A 14,241-nucleotide genomic window follows, 5' to 3' on the forward strand; every position below is an offset into this window, starting at 1 on the left:
GTTTCACTGTGTTGGCCAGGATGTTCTTGATCTCCTGACCTCGTGATCCGCCCACCTCAGCTTCCCAAGGTGCTGGGATTACAGGCGTTAGCCACGGCGCTCGGCTGTCTAATGCCAACGGACTTGTGGAATCAGCAAATCTAACTCGTGATGAAAGTCAAAACTGAGAAACCAAGTTTCCTGGAAGCACAAAAGGCAAGGCAAGATCTATTTTGAAGCAAGCTCAGTGTGATGGCAGATTATGTAGGGGCCACAAGGCAGCCTTTAAGCTGCACCTCAAAAATAGCATCTGTCCCCTGGATATTTTAAGAGTGTCCTCTGCAGGGCATGGCAGGAGCCAGGGGCCCGTTTGGGCATCTCCAAGCATGCACCTAAAGAATTTATCACCCAGTCGGACACGGTGGCTCATGCCTGTAATCCCAGCACTTTGGGAGGCCAAGGTAGGTGGATCACCTGAGGCCGGGAGTTCAAGACCAGCCTGACCAACGTGGTGAAACCCCGTCTCTACTAAAAATACAAAAATTAGCCAGGCAAGGTGGTGCATGCCTGTAATCCCAGCTGCTGGGGAAGCTGAGGCAGTAGAATCACTTGAACCCAGGAAGCGAAGTTTGCAGTGAGCTGAGATTGCGCCAGTCTAGGTGAGAGATGGAGACTCTGTCTCAAAAAAAAAAAAGAAAAAAAGAATGTATCACCCCGCCTCTCTTTGACCCTGAGCACCACCCGGCTCCGAAGCTGTGTCAGCAGCAATATAAATGGTGCAGAGATAAAGGGAGACATTTAATTAGAAGATGATTTGGAAATCATCTTCTAATTTAGGAATCAAGTTGCAAAATATCTTTCTCCCTTAATGGCACAAATGGGGAATTTGGACTTTGAACCTTTTCTCTTGTCAGGCCACCAAAAATGTCTTCATGTATTAATAGAAGGCAAACGTAAGGATTCAGGGCCAGGAAGGCTGTGGGTTGTGGGTCTTGGATTGTGTAGAATTGGAACATTAAGAACATGAGAGCCCTTTCTGGACCTTTTTGTTTATGTGGAGCTTCTGCTGGGGCTTATAATCACCTCATCACTGCTGTTATTTTTGTGGTAATTATTAAGCACTTTAATATGTGCACCCGGCATGTGCAGTCCTTCAGTTACACTGTGCCTGCCTCATTGTCGGGAGGCGAGTTGGAATTGTTCTCCTTGTTTTGCACAAAAGAAAGCAAAGGCCTGGGTGAATGAACAAGTTCAGGGTCGAGTATGAGTCAGCACAAGGGAGATGGCAGGAGGTGGGTGGAAACCCAGCAGGCACTAGTTCCCGCCCAGCTTGAAGTGCTTGCAGGTCTAAATTCAAGGCGTGTGCTACGTCCTTGAAGAAGTGATCGAGGGCCGGGCGTGGTGGCTCACGCCTGTAATCCTAGCTCTTCGGGAGGCCGAGACAGAAGGATTGCTTGAGCCTAGGAGTTTGAAATCAGCCTGGGCAACATAGTGAAACCCTCTCTAAAAAAAATAAAAAATAGACCAGGGATGGTGGCTCACGCCTGTAATCCCAGCACTTTGGGAGGCCAAGGCAGGCAGATCACTTGAGGTCAGGAGTTCAAGACCAGCCTGGCCAACATGGCAAAATCCCATCTCTACTAAAAATACAAAAATTAGCCAGGCATGATGGCAGGTGCCTGTAATCCCAGCTACTCAGGAGGCTAAGGCAGGAGAATCGCTTGAACCCGGGAGGCAGAGGTTGCAGTGAGCCAAGAGCATGCCACTGCACTCCAGCCTGTGACAGAGTGAGACTCTATCTCAAAAAACCAAACCAAACCAAACCAAACAAAACAAAATAAAAATTAAACAAAGAAATGATTGAGGAGTATGTGCATGCATGTGCATGTGCATGTGTGTGTGTGTGGTGTGTGTTTCTGTGTATATGTCTGTGTGTCTGTATGCTAGAATCTCTGTGTAGTGTTTTGTGAGTCAATCTATGTATGCTTGCGTGTGTCTGTATTTCTGTGTTTGCATGTGTGCTTCTCTGTGTGTCTGTGTATCTGTCTATGTGTATAGAAGGAGGGACAGTGATGGGAGAGCGAGGGTGATCAGGAATCAAGGAGAAGATCCATTTAGTAGACCTTAGAATGACAAAGATGAAACCCTCTTAGAAATCATCTGGTTCAGGCCGGGCATGATGGCTCATGCCTGTAATCCCAGCACTTTGGGAGGCCGAGGAGGGTGGATCGCAAGGTCAGGAGATTGAGACCATCCTGGCTAACATGGTGAAACCCTGTCTCTACTAAAAATACAAAAATTAGCTGGGGGTGGTGGCACGCACCTGTATTCCCAACTACTCGGGAGGCTGAGGCAGGAAAATCGCTTGAACCCAGGAGGTGGAGATTGCAGTGAGCTAAGATTGCTCCACTGCACTCCAGCCTGGGCCACAGAGCAAGACTCCATCTGAAAAAAGGAAAAAAAAATCATCTGGTTCATACTAAGATGTAATTGTTAATTTTGGAAGGTGTGCTAATAGCATGATGGTTTCACAAAAAGAAAAAAAAAAGAACAACTTAGTATCAACTACTGGTGAAGCAAGGAAAGGCTTACAAAGAAATTGACAAAATGTGGACAGTTGCTGAAGGTGGATACTGGAGAGTTAGTTATATGACTCTATTTTTGTAGATGATGTTTGAAATTTTCCATAGTACATGTTTTGAAATTGTATAGATTAAATGTTGCAAACTTGTATCTTGTGGGTAAAATACTGCTCATAAAAATCCTGTACCTCCTTTAGATGGGTCCTTGGCTCTCACTGTGCCACAGTCCCCACCCTTCCCTATTATAGCCTGACACTGTTTATCATCACTTTTGGGTCACTGTTTTTGTTTAAGTAGAATTAAAAGGAAACTGAATGAGTTCTCTTGGGGCAAGACTGTTATTTGCCATCCATATGTCCAACCTCTACTTCTTTCTTACTTATAGAAACTCCTACACTATTGGCAATGCATTTTGAAATAACATTTCCCAGTTTCTCTTGAAGCTAAGAATTGCCCAGTGTTTCTCAGTCAGAGCCGATTCTGTCCCCCAGAGGACATTAGGCAAAGTCTTGGAAGACAGTTTTGATTGCCACAACAAGGGCAGGGAGGGAGGCAGGAAGTGCTCTACTGACATCTGGTGGGTGGGTAGAGGCCAGGATGCTGCTGGACAGCCCTCTAATCCCCAGGTCTCCCTCCCACAACAAAGAATTATTCAGTCCAAAATGTCAGCAATGCCTGATTGAATGGCCAAAGAATGGTAAGTGGAAGTTGACGGTGACGGTGGGGTTTCCAAGAAAGCCCTTTGGTGTCTTGCCATTCTTCCTGGAATATAAACATGATGACTGGAGTTTGAGTGGCCATTCTGTGACCTTGAGGAGGTAGGTTCTATGATAAAGATGGAAGGAAATGGGATCCCTAACGACATCATAGAATTGCCGTATCTGTTCTTTGGAATGCAGATTTTCAGACATGTTTTTATGTGAAAGAAATATATCTCTAATATGTTTAAGTCACTGAAATCAAGTCTCTATTACTGTCAGCCAAGTGCAGTTTCTAAATGATTTGTCTCTGTGCCCAGTTCTCTATGCTAATGGAGAAAGGAAAGATAGACTAAGAGGGCCACATGTTTAAAGAAAAAAGAAAATAAAATAAAAGGCCTGGGGCAAACTGGCTCTTGCCTGGAATCCCAGCACTTTGGGAGGCTGAGGTGGGTGGATCACCTGAGACTGGGAGTTTGAGACCAGCCTGATCTACATGGAGAAACCCCGTCTCTACTAAAAAATACAACATTAGCCGGGCATGGTGGCGCATGCCTGTAATCCCAGCTACTCAGGAGGCTGAGGCAGGAGAATTGCTTGAACCGGGACCCCAGAGGCAGAGGTTGCAGTGAGCCGAGATTTCGCCATTGCACTCCAGCCTGGGCGACAAGAGTGAAACTCCGTCTCAAAAAAGAAAAGAAAAAAAACGAGAAAATACATTTCTTCATAACAATGAAACAGTTCATTCCCTTCATTTATGTCACTTCTTGATCCCTGCAGGCATTTGAGTTTGCAACTCCTGGGCTGGTCCTTAACCAAAAACATGAGGAAACTGAGGCCCTCAGCAGGTTAATGATGGGTTAGGAGCAAATCCACAACCTAGTCCCTCTCCCCACATTTCTAAGGTACCAAGGCCTGCGCACTGGTGAAGAATATGGTTTCTACAGCCAGACAGACTTTCATTCAAACACTGGTATCGACAGGGGAAAAGTTCCCTTATGCTCCTCCAAGGGCATGCGATGGGGGTGTGGCTCACTTCCTCAATGCATCGAGGCTCAAAACCCCTAGGGGGAGCAGGCAGACGGGCAGGTTGTGGGGCCTCACGGTGTCTAGGCCTGAATGTTTACAGCTCCTGAGGCCCCAGTGGGCGTGTGTTACAGGGTGCTCTTTTCGTTTAACTGTCCATAGACATCTTGTGTTAGCTCAATTAGACCCCCGGCCTTATCTCAAGGACAGAGGCCTTTCTGTATCCTGGGGTTTCTTGCCTTGGTGTACGTGAAGAATTGGATCACACGTGGGCTTGGAGAATGAGCACAAGGTTTTATTGAGTGGAGGTAGCTCTCAGCAGTTGGGAGAGCCAGAAGGGGATGGAGTGGGAAGATGGTTTCCCCTGGACCTGGGCCACCAAGTGGCCCAGGCTCTCCTCCAACCACCCCAGCCAAACTCCACATGGTTCCACTGGTCGATGGCCTGCCGGCATCTGCAGGTGCCTGATGGTGTGCTCTTATGCCGGTTCCTTCTTCTCCAGGTCTAGTTGCTTGTGTCTTTGTGTATTTTGTTTTTTGCTTTTTTTTTTTTTTTTGAGATCGAGTCTCGCTCTGTCACCCAGGCTGGAGTGCAGTGGCACGATCTCGGCTCACTGCGACCTCTGCCTCCTGGGTTCAAGCGATTTTAGTGTCTCAGCCTCCTGAGTAGCTGGGACTTTTTTTTTTTTTTTTTTTTTTTTTTTTAGTAAAGACAGGGTTTGATGGTGTTGGCCAGGTTGGTCTCGAACTCCTGACCTCAAGTGATCTGCCCGCCTCGGCCTCCCAGAGTACTGGGATTACAGGCGTGAGCCACTGCACCTGGCCGTCGCTTGTGTCTTCTTCCGCCAATATGTTCTTCTTGGCATCCAGCCACTTGTGTCTCTGCCTGCTAGGGTCTCGGGGTTTCTATAGGCATAGGATGGAGGCATGGCAAGCCAGGGTGGTCTTAGGAAATGCAACATTTGTGCAGATAAACAGACATGCCTGTCCTCACCTAGGTCCGTGGGCACAGGCCCAGGGTGAAGCCCTACCCAGGTACCACGCCCTTCCCTTCCCAGAACTTCCCTGCCCCCACTCCCATATCAGTACCACTAATTACTAGCTCTGTGGCTTTACGGAGCTCACTTAGCTTCTCTGTCTCTCAGTTTCTGATGTGTAAAACAAGGATGACAATAAAGGCACCTATTGCCTAGGGCCATTAGGTAGATTCACTCAGTCTGGGCCCTGGCAGGAGGAGAGTTTTATGAATGGACTGTCTATAAAATGTAGGTGGGGACCGTCCATTTCTCCATCAGCCACGAAGGATGTTGGTGTTGAGGTTGACATACCTATCAAGGACAGTAATGACCATGGCTTCCGGTGCGTTGACAAAACCTCCGATGCATGGCCTTCTTGTCAAGTGTCTGTGATTTCATATTGTTGGAGTATTCATGGTATCCCTGGCAGTTGCAGCTTTCTGTAAGATTGCTATGGCTGAACCAAGAAAGAAGGCATATGCAGATTTCTACAGAAATTATGATTCCATAAAAGATTTTGAGATGAGGAAGTCTGATATCTTTCAAAGTGCAAAGTGATCTTAGACTATGAAGAATTTCTTTGAGTTGAAATACCTAGAAGTTTGCACTGACTTGTGTTCCTGAACTATGAAACATGAATATGTGAGCTAAGAAATAGTTTCTCTTGGTCAGGCGACATGGCTCACACCTGTTATCCCAGCACTTTGGGACGCTGAGATGGGCAGATCGCTTGAGGTCAGGAGTTTGAGACCAGTCTGGCCAACATGGCGAAACCCCGTCTCTACTAAAAACTAGCCGGGCATGGTGGACACCTGTAATCCCAGATTCTTGGGAGGACGAGGCAGAATAATTGCTTGAACCTGGGAGGTGGAGGTTGCAGTGAGCTGAGATTGCAGCACTGCACTCCAGCCTGGGCAACAGAACCAGACTGTCTCAAAAGAGAAAAAATAAAAGGAAAAAAGAAAGAAAGAAAGGAAGGAAGGAAGGAAGGAAGGAAGGAAGGAAGGAAGGAAGGAAGGAAGGAAGGAAGGAAGGAAGTTTCTTGGCTGGGTGCGGTGGCTCGTTCCTGTAATCCTAGCACTTTGGGAGGCCAAGGCGTGTGGATCACAAGGTCAGGAGTTCGAGACCAGCCTGGTCAACATGGTAAAACCCTAAATATACAAAAAATAATTTTTTTTGTATACAAAATATACAAAATTTTCCCTCTACTAAATATACAAAAAATAATTAGCCGGGTGTGGTGGTGCTCACCTGTAATCCCAGCTACTCAGGAGGCTGAGGCAGGAGAATCACTTGAACCTGGGAGGCGGAGGTTGCAGTAAGCTGAGATCACGCCATTCCTCTCCAGCCTGGGCAATAGAGCGAGACTCTGTCTCAAAAAAAAAAAAAAAAAAGGAAAGGAAAAAGAAAAAAGAAATAATTTCTCTTGATAAATAATTAACAACAAAAACAACAAAATGTAGGTGGGTTTTACAGAACCCAGGGATGCTGCATCACTCCAGGGATAGTAACAAAGGAAGTTTATCACGGCTAGATACTAACAGAGGGGTCCTTAGCACCCCCATATAGTAACAGTGGCCTGGAGGAGCAAAGGAAGAAGTGGTCTCCAGGTCCAGAGAGAAGGAGCTCTACAAAGAGGCCACCCAACAGAAGCTGTGACCTCCTTCAGTCAAGGGACACAGTAGACCATGGTGACCCCACAGGAGAGCTGGAGGAATAAACAGCTCCTCTGGAATTGAGATGTTCATTGAGCCAAGTGCATTTGTTAGCTCCCCAACCACTCTAAGCTCACGAGGGAGCAAGAGAAAGCATGCCTTCCTAGTAGCTACCAAACAAATCCTGAGATGAACTCTGATTGGACCAATATGTACTACATACCCATCTCTAAGCCAATCATCATAGTTTGTTTGTTTGTTTGTTTGAGACAGAGTCTTGCTCTGTCACCCAGGCTGGAGTGCAGTAGTGCAATCTTGGCTCACTGCAACCTCCACCTCCCAGGTTCAAGTAATTCTCCTGCCTCAGCTTCCCGAGTAGCTGGGATTATAGGCTCCCACCACCATACCTGGCTAATTTTTGTATTTTTAGTAAAGACAGAGTTTCGCCATGTTGTCCAGGCTGGTCTTGAACTCCTGACCTCAGGTGATCCACCCACCTCGGCCTCCCAAAGCACTGGAGATTTACAGGCATGAGCCACCGTGCCCGGACAACCATCGTAGTTATTGTACCTCCGCTGCTCTGGTTGGCTGGTGCTAAGTCACATGCTCCTTGTTGGGTTACAGGCTCAAGGGAACTTCTTAATGGAGAGAACTTCCAGAACGGATGGTTCCCAAATGGAAACTCAGGTTACTTGGCATGGAAGAGAGTGCCATAGATGCAGGGTGGCCCCAAATCAACAACCATCCATTATATTCACGTTATAAAATGAAAGAACATTCAGAAAACAGCATAAAGTAGCATGATACCATTGGTAGGCCCTGTGGGATTTCCCATCAGCCATCCGCAAAACTTATTTTTGGCAAATGAAAGTGTTGGACTAGGGTAACTCTTCCCTGCCAACATTCAACATGTGTGACTATCCCCAGAAAGTAACTACATAGGAACAAGAACAAGAGATGCTCCCAGCTGGAGCCCCAAGGGATATTTCCAAAGCTACCAACAGAGCGTCCTCTGTGTTTCAGTGGGGGTAACTTTCTGCAAAATACAACAAAGATGTTCATGTGAAATAAAGGGGGTGATTTATGTACCAAAGGGTGGGGTGTGAGGCTTGTGAATGCCATGGGAAGATGAGGTCCTTCCACTCAGGGAATAGGAGCCCTGTGGTTTGGCCCCAGATGGTAAACAGGAGTGCTGTTTAGTTGAAGAACAGCATGTTCCATTCTGTTCTTTTGGGGAGATTTAAAGAAAGACTGTTAGCAATTGGATCTAATTGATAAGTGTCTTAGTTTGGAATCCCTTGTTAGCATGCCTCATATCTTAGTTTAGATTCTCCAGATACAGACCCTGAGACAAAGGCTCAAGGACACATTACTTCTTTGGAAGGCAAAAGAAACATGAGTAGAGAAGAAAAGAGACCCAGGGAAAGGACGACAACCAATATTAAGCAAGTTACTGCCCTAGGCAAGTGAAGCTTAATTCCACCTGTGTACAACACATATCTCAGAGTTATCCTACCTGAAGGATCAGGGGGGAGGCTAAAGCAACTCCATCTTGGAAGCTAATCCACCATGTCGGCTTCTGATTAACCCCTGTTCCAAGAAGGCCTCTAAGATTTCTAGTTTATCTATTATTCCTTGTGTAAGAGCAGGTCCTGACCCTAAATTCTGTCCTTAGGTCAAACAACCTTGATGTTATCTTACTTCAATTGTCCTACACATCCCTTCTGAACCACCCCTCTCCTATGGTATAGAAGCCCTGGGTCTGGGAGATAATGGAGTGGGAATCCACCATCTTGTCTGGCCACTGCAGGAGACACAGACACGGCATCTGTTTCTAAGTTTCTACTAAAAGTTTCTTTCTAAGGAACTGAGTATGTCAGCATCATCTCTTCAGCCTCTCAGCTTCCTTGGACTTTGGGGTAAGTCTGCATAGACCTGCCCACTGGAAAACAATCAGGAAGCTGGGGTATTTATATACCACCTCTATCCATTCCTTGGTTGAAGGCAGCTGGAAAGAAGAGAAGGAGTATTCATTCTCCAACCTCCTAGGCTGCTTTGCTCCAACAACCAGAAGAAAAAACCAAAAAAACTCATAAAAAAAAGATGCACATGCTACCAGTTAGAAGATGGGAAGATGGCCAGGGGCAGTGGCTCATGCCTGTAATCCCAGCACTTTGGGAGGCTGAGGAGGGCGGATCACCTGAAGTCAGGAGTTCAAGGCCAGCCTGGCCAACAGGGTGAAACAAAATACAAAAATTAGCCGGGCATGATGGTGGGTGCCTGTAATCCCAAGTACTTGGGAGGATGAGGCAGGAGAATCGCTTGAACCCGGGAGGCGGAGGTTGCAGTGAGCCAAGATCATGCCACTGAACTCCAGCCTGGGCAACAGGGCAAGACTCTGTCTCAAAAAAAAAAAAAAAAAAAAAGAGTTAGTTACCTTTATGGGCAACTGGGGCCTAGTCCCAGAGGGGCCCTCGGGGGATAATGTGAAGTACACCTCAGGATTGTCTCAGGAAGGGTTGGAAAAGCTGTGCTGTTTATCCGCAATGACCACTCTCAGTGGTTGAAGGTGGTGCCTGGGGCCATCAACTCCAACACACTTCCCTTCCCACACATGTGACCTGCCATGCGCACACCAAACACACGGGCTCTGGGCAGAGAGATGCGGGTGCTGGAAGTTGGATATACGTCACCGGCATTTATAGAACTGTCCATCTAGCTTCAGGCAGCTCTCTGCAGTAGGCTGAGGAGGATGAGTGAGGACTGATGCTGGCCAGGAAACTTAAAGAGAAGGAGGGGAAGGGAGAAAGGAACAAAACTAACATTCATAAAGTGCAGGGTAGTTGCCAACCATTAGCACAGTTACTTTCGTTTTCTGATTCCCATTTTACAGATGAGAAAAACCGAACTCAGAGAGGGAAAGCAACTTGCTCTTGGCTATGTGACAGTTAAGTACTGGAATTCCAGCTCAGATTGAGTCTACAAAGACAGTGTTCTCTATCTCCCTCTTCCTTTTCTCCTTGTCCTCCTCCTCTCTCCTTTTCTCTCCCTCTCCCTCCTCCCCACCCCCTCATTTATTTTTTTCCAAATAATATTTAGAGTTACCAAGACAGTAGTCAAGAGGAAAGCTTTCTGGTGTCCTCAAGATATGCTTTATGAAAGATCGTTTTCATTTGCTCTTTTATTCATTCAACACATTTATTAAGCACCTATGATATGTAATATATAGAGAACAACACAGACACAATCCTTGCCCCTTGGGCTTTATACTTTAGCAGGAAAAAGAGGCATTAAACAACTAAATACACATGGCGGGGAGGGGGCAAGGGAAGCCAAGATGGGGAAGTGGGGGAGTGAGATGGGAACAGGAAGGCAATCATGAAAAAAAATTAGTTGATTACGTTGTGATACAGGTTTCTCAACCTCCGCATTAGTGAAATTTTGACTGGATCATTCCTGTAGGCTGTTCTGGGCATTGTAGGATATTTAGCAGCATCTCTGGCCTCTACCCACTAGATGCCAGTAGCATTCTTACCCTGGTTGTGACAACCAAAAATGTTTCCAGGCATTGTCAAATGTCCCCTGGGGGGCAAAATCACTCCCAGTTGAGAACCACTGTGGTAAATAAGAAAGGCAGATACGAAAACATGTAACAAGGAAATAGAACCTAGGCATACCCCCAAGAAAGTGCTTTCAGGACGAGATCCATGTGACAACAGGCATTAGCCAGGCAGAAAGCAGGAATGGCATCCTGAGTAGAGTAGATGGCATGTACAAAGGCCCTGCAGCCAGACCTGAATGGAGACTGGAGAATAGAGAGTGGCCTGGTGAAATGGGCAGGGCTTAGTTCACACAGAGCCTTAGAGTCTGAGTTATAAATTTTAACCTTTATCCATGGTCACTTTTCCTTTTTTTTTTTTTTTTGACAGACTTTCAGTCTTGTTTCCCAGGCTAGAGTGCAATGATGCAATCTCGGCTCACCACAACCTCTGCCTCCCAGGTTCAAGTGATTCTCCTTCCTCAGCCTCCTGAGTAGGCATGCACCACCATACCTGGCTAATTTTGTATTTTTAGTAGAGACGGGGGTTTCTCCATGTTGGTCAGGCTAGTCTTGAACTCCCGACCTCAGGTAATCCACCCGCCTTGGCCTCCCAAAGTGCTGGGATTACAGGTGTGAGCCACCACGCCCAGCCATTTTTACTTTTAAAATCCGTTTCAGCATGGTTAAAATAATGAAGATAAACTAAATGACAACAGACAACATCAAGTGCTGACTAAGACACAGAGCAACTGGAACTCTCATGTGCTGCTGGTGGAAATGCACAATGGTACAGCTTTTTTGGTTGTTTTTCTTTTCTTTCTTTCTTTTTTTTTTTTTTTTTTTTTTGAGACAGAGTCTTGCTCTGTTGCCCAGGCTGAGGTGCCTAGGTACAAGGGATTCTCATGCCTCAGTTTCTTTGGAAGTTTCCAGTTCAGTTTCTTTGGAAAACAGTTTGGCAGGTTTGTTTGTTCATTAGTAAAGTTAAACCTATGGTTATCATACAACTCAACAATCCTGGCCAGTCATGGTGGCTCATGCCTATAATCCCAGCACTTTGGGAGGCCGAGATGGGAGGACTGCTTGAGGTCAGGAGTTTGAGACCAGCCTGGTCAATCCAGTAAGACCCCATTTCTATAAAAAAAAAAAAAAAAAAGTAAAAATGCCACTTCTAGAAATATACTCAAATGAAATAAAAACTTTTTATTTAATAAAGCACAAAAACCTGTACAAGAATGTTTACAGTGGCTTTATTCATAAAGGCCAAAATATGGGAAACCATCTAAATGCCCCTCCACTGAGGAAAGATTGAACACACGGCAGTACATCTGTACAATGGAATACTACTTACCAATAACAAGATAAGAACTCTTTTTTTTTTTTTTTTTTTGAGACGGAGTTTCGCTCTTGTCACCCAGGCTGGAGTGCAAAGGCATGATCTTGGCTCACTGTAACCTCCGCCTCCCGTTTGCAAGCAATTCTCCTGTCTCAGCCTCCCAAGTAGCTGGGATTACAGGCACCTGCCACCATGCCCAGCTAATTTTTCTATTTTTGGTAGAGACAGGGTTTCACCACGTTGACCAGGGTGGTTCTGAGCTCCTGACCTCAGGCAATCCAACTGCCTTGGCCTCCAAAGTGCTGGGTTGACAGGCGTGAGCCATCACGCCCAGCTGAGAACTCTTAATACACACAATGATGTAGATGAACCTCAAAAGCATCAAAAAGCCAGACTCATAAGGTACATTTTATATGATTCCATTTATATGGTCTTTTGCAAAACGGAAAATTATAGGAACAGAAAACAGATAAGTGGTTGCCAAAGGCTGGGGGTGGGCACAAGGGTAGACTACAAAGGGTCCCCAGGAAATTGGGAAGACAAGTAATAGAATGGTTCTAAACCTCGATCGTGGTGGTGGTTAGATGACTGCATTTGTCAAAAAATACAGAACCCGGCCAGGTGCGATGGCTTATACCTGTAATCCCAGCACTTTGGGAGGCCAAAGTGGACAGATTGCTTGAGCTGAGACCAGCCTAGGCAACATAATGAGGCCCCATCTCTACAAAAAATAGAAAAAATTAGTTAAGCGTGGTGGCGCCTGCCTGTAGTGTCATCCCAGTTACTTGGGAGGCTGAGGTGGGAGGATCACTTGAGCCTAGGTGGTTGAGGCTGCAGTGAGCCATGACTGCACCACTGCACTCCAGCCTGGGCAACAAAGAGAGACCCTGTCTCAAAAAAAAAGAAAAAAAATCACAGAACTGTATACTAGATAGGATAAATTTTACTGAGATAAATAATGCCTTTATTTTTTAAAAGTAAAAAGTTATTATAAAGAAGACTCTACAGTAGGCCTATCAATTGCACATTTGGGGGGAAATCAAGCTGGGTTCTGGTTCAAGGGAAAAAAAGAAGAAAGGTAAGAAGAAAAAGAAAATAAATTTTAAAATCGAAAAAGAAAAAGAAAATAGTCCAGGTGTGGTGACTCAGGTCTGTAATCCCAGCACTTTGGGAGGCCAAGGCGGGCAGATCACCTGAGGTCAGGAGTTTGAGACCGGCCTGGCCAACATGGTGAAACCCCGTCTCTACTAAAAATATAAAAATTAGCCGGGCATCGTGTGGGCACCTGTAATCTCAGCTACTCAAGAGGCTAAGGCAAGAGAATTGCTTAAATCCAGAAGGCAGAGGCTGCAGTAAGCCGAGATTATGCCACTGTACTCCAGCCTGAGTGACAGAATGAAACTCTGTCTCAAAAAAAAAAGAAAAAAGAAAGAAAGAAAAAGAAAAGAAAATAAATCAAGCTTGGTAAGAACTATGAAGCAAATCTTGACTCCTGGGGGAACTCGGGTAACAGGAAGCTAGAAAGTCCAGGACTTGGCCATGCTCACCATTTGAACCACACTTACCCACGAGCAAACGAAAGAAAGATAAGGCAATGCAGACATTTGTTGCTGGTTGAGAGGAAGGACTGTTTTCCAGCACATACACAAAACATTGTTCCAAACAGGTAAATGCAAAAGCACTCTGGGGAGACACTGCTGGGTCCCACACTTACCTTTGTGAGCTCAGCTCATGGATAGACCAACCTGCAGGAGGAGGGGAAAGCTCAATTGAGCTGAAAATAATCCTCAGACTCTTGGCCATCTTCAGAGTAGACATGTGTTTAATCTTGACTCCATTTCAGGAGCTTTGCAGATTTTCTATAAATGTATCATGAAAATTCAATCTCAAAAACAGGAGGTTGACATAACAGTGAAAATTCAGCAGATCTTCAAAGTTACATCTGGCCCATCCAAACCCCAGATCGAACTTGGATTTCATCTTTTTAAATGAGACCCTTTGGTGCCAGTATCAATAAAGACTGTCTAAGCCTGGAATGGTAGCTCATGCCTGTAATTCCAGCACTTTGGGAGGCCAAGGCAGGTGGATCACTGGAGGCCAGTAGTTCAAGCCCAGCCTGGCTGACATGGTAAAACCCCATCTCTACTAAAAACACAAAATTATTAGGGTGTGGTGGCAGGTACCTGTAATCCCAGCTACTTGGGAGGCTGAAACATGAAAATCTCTTGAACAGGTGAGGTAGAGTTTACAGTGAGCCGAGATCGTGCCATTGCACTCTAGCCTGGGCAATAGAGCAAGGCTCTGTCTCCAAAAAAAAAAAACCACACAAAAAACTGTCTAGTGAGTCAATGACCCTTGCAATTTCAAAATTGCGGTTTTCATCTGATGGCTGGTGGGACTTCCACAGAACTC

The sequence above is a fragment of the Macaca fascicularis genome, chromosome 10 (genome assembly GCF_037993035.2).
Source record: "Macaca fascicularis isolate 582-1 chromosome 10, T2T-MFA8v1.1".
Lineage (NCBI taxonomy): Eukaryota > Metazoa > Chordata > Mammalia > Primates > Cercopithecidae > Macaca > Macaca fascicularis.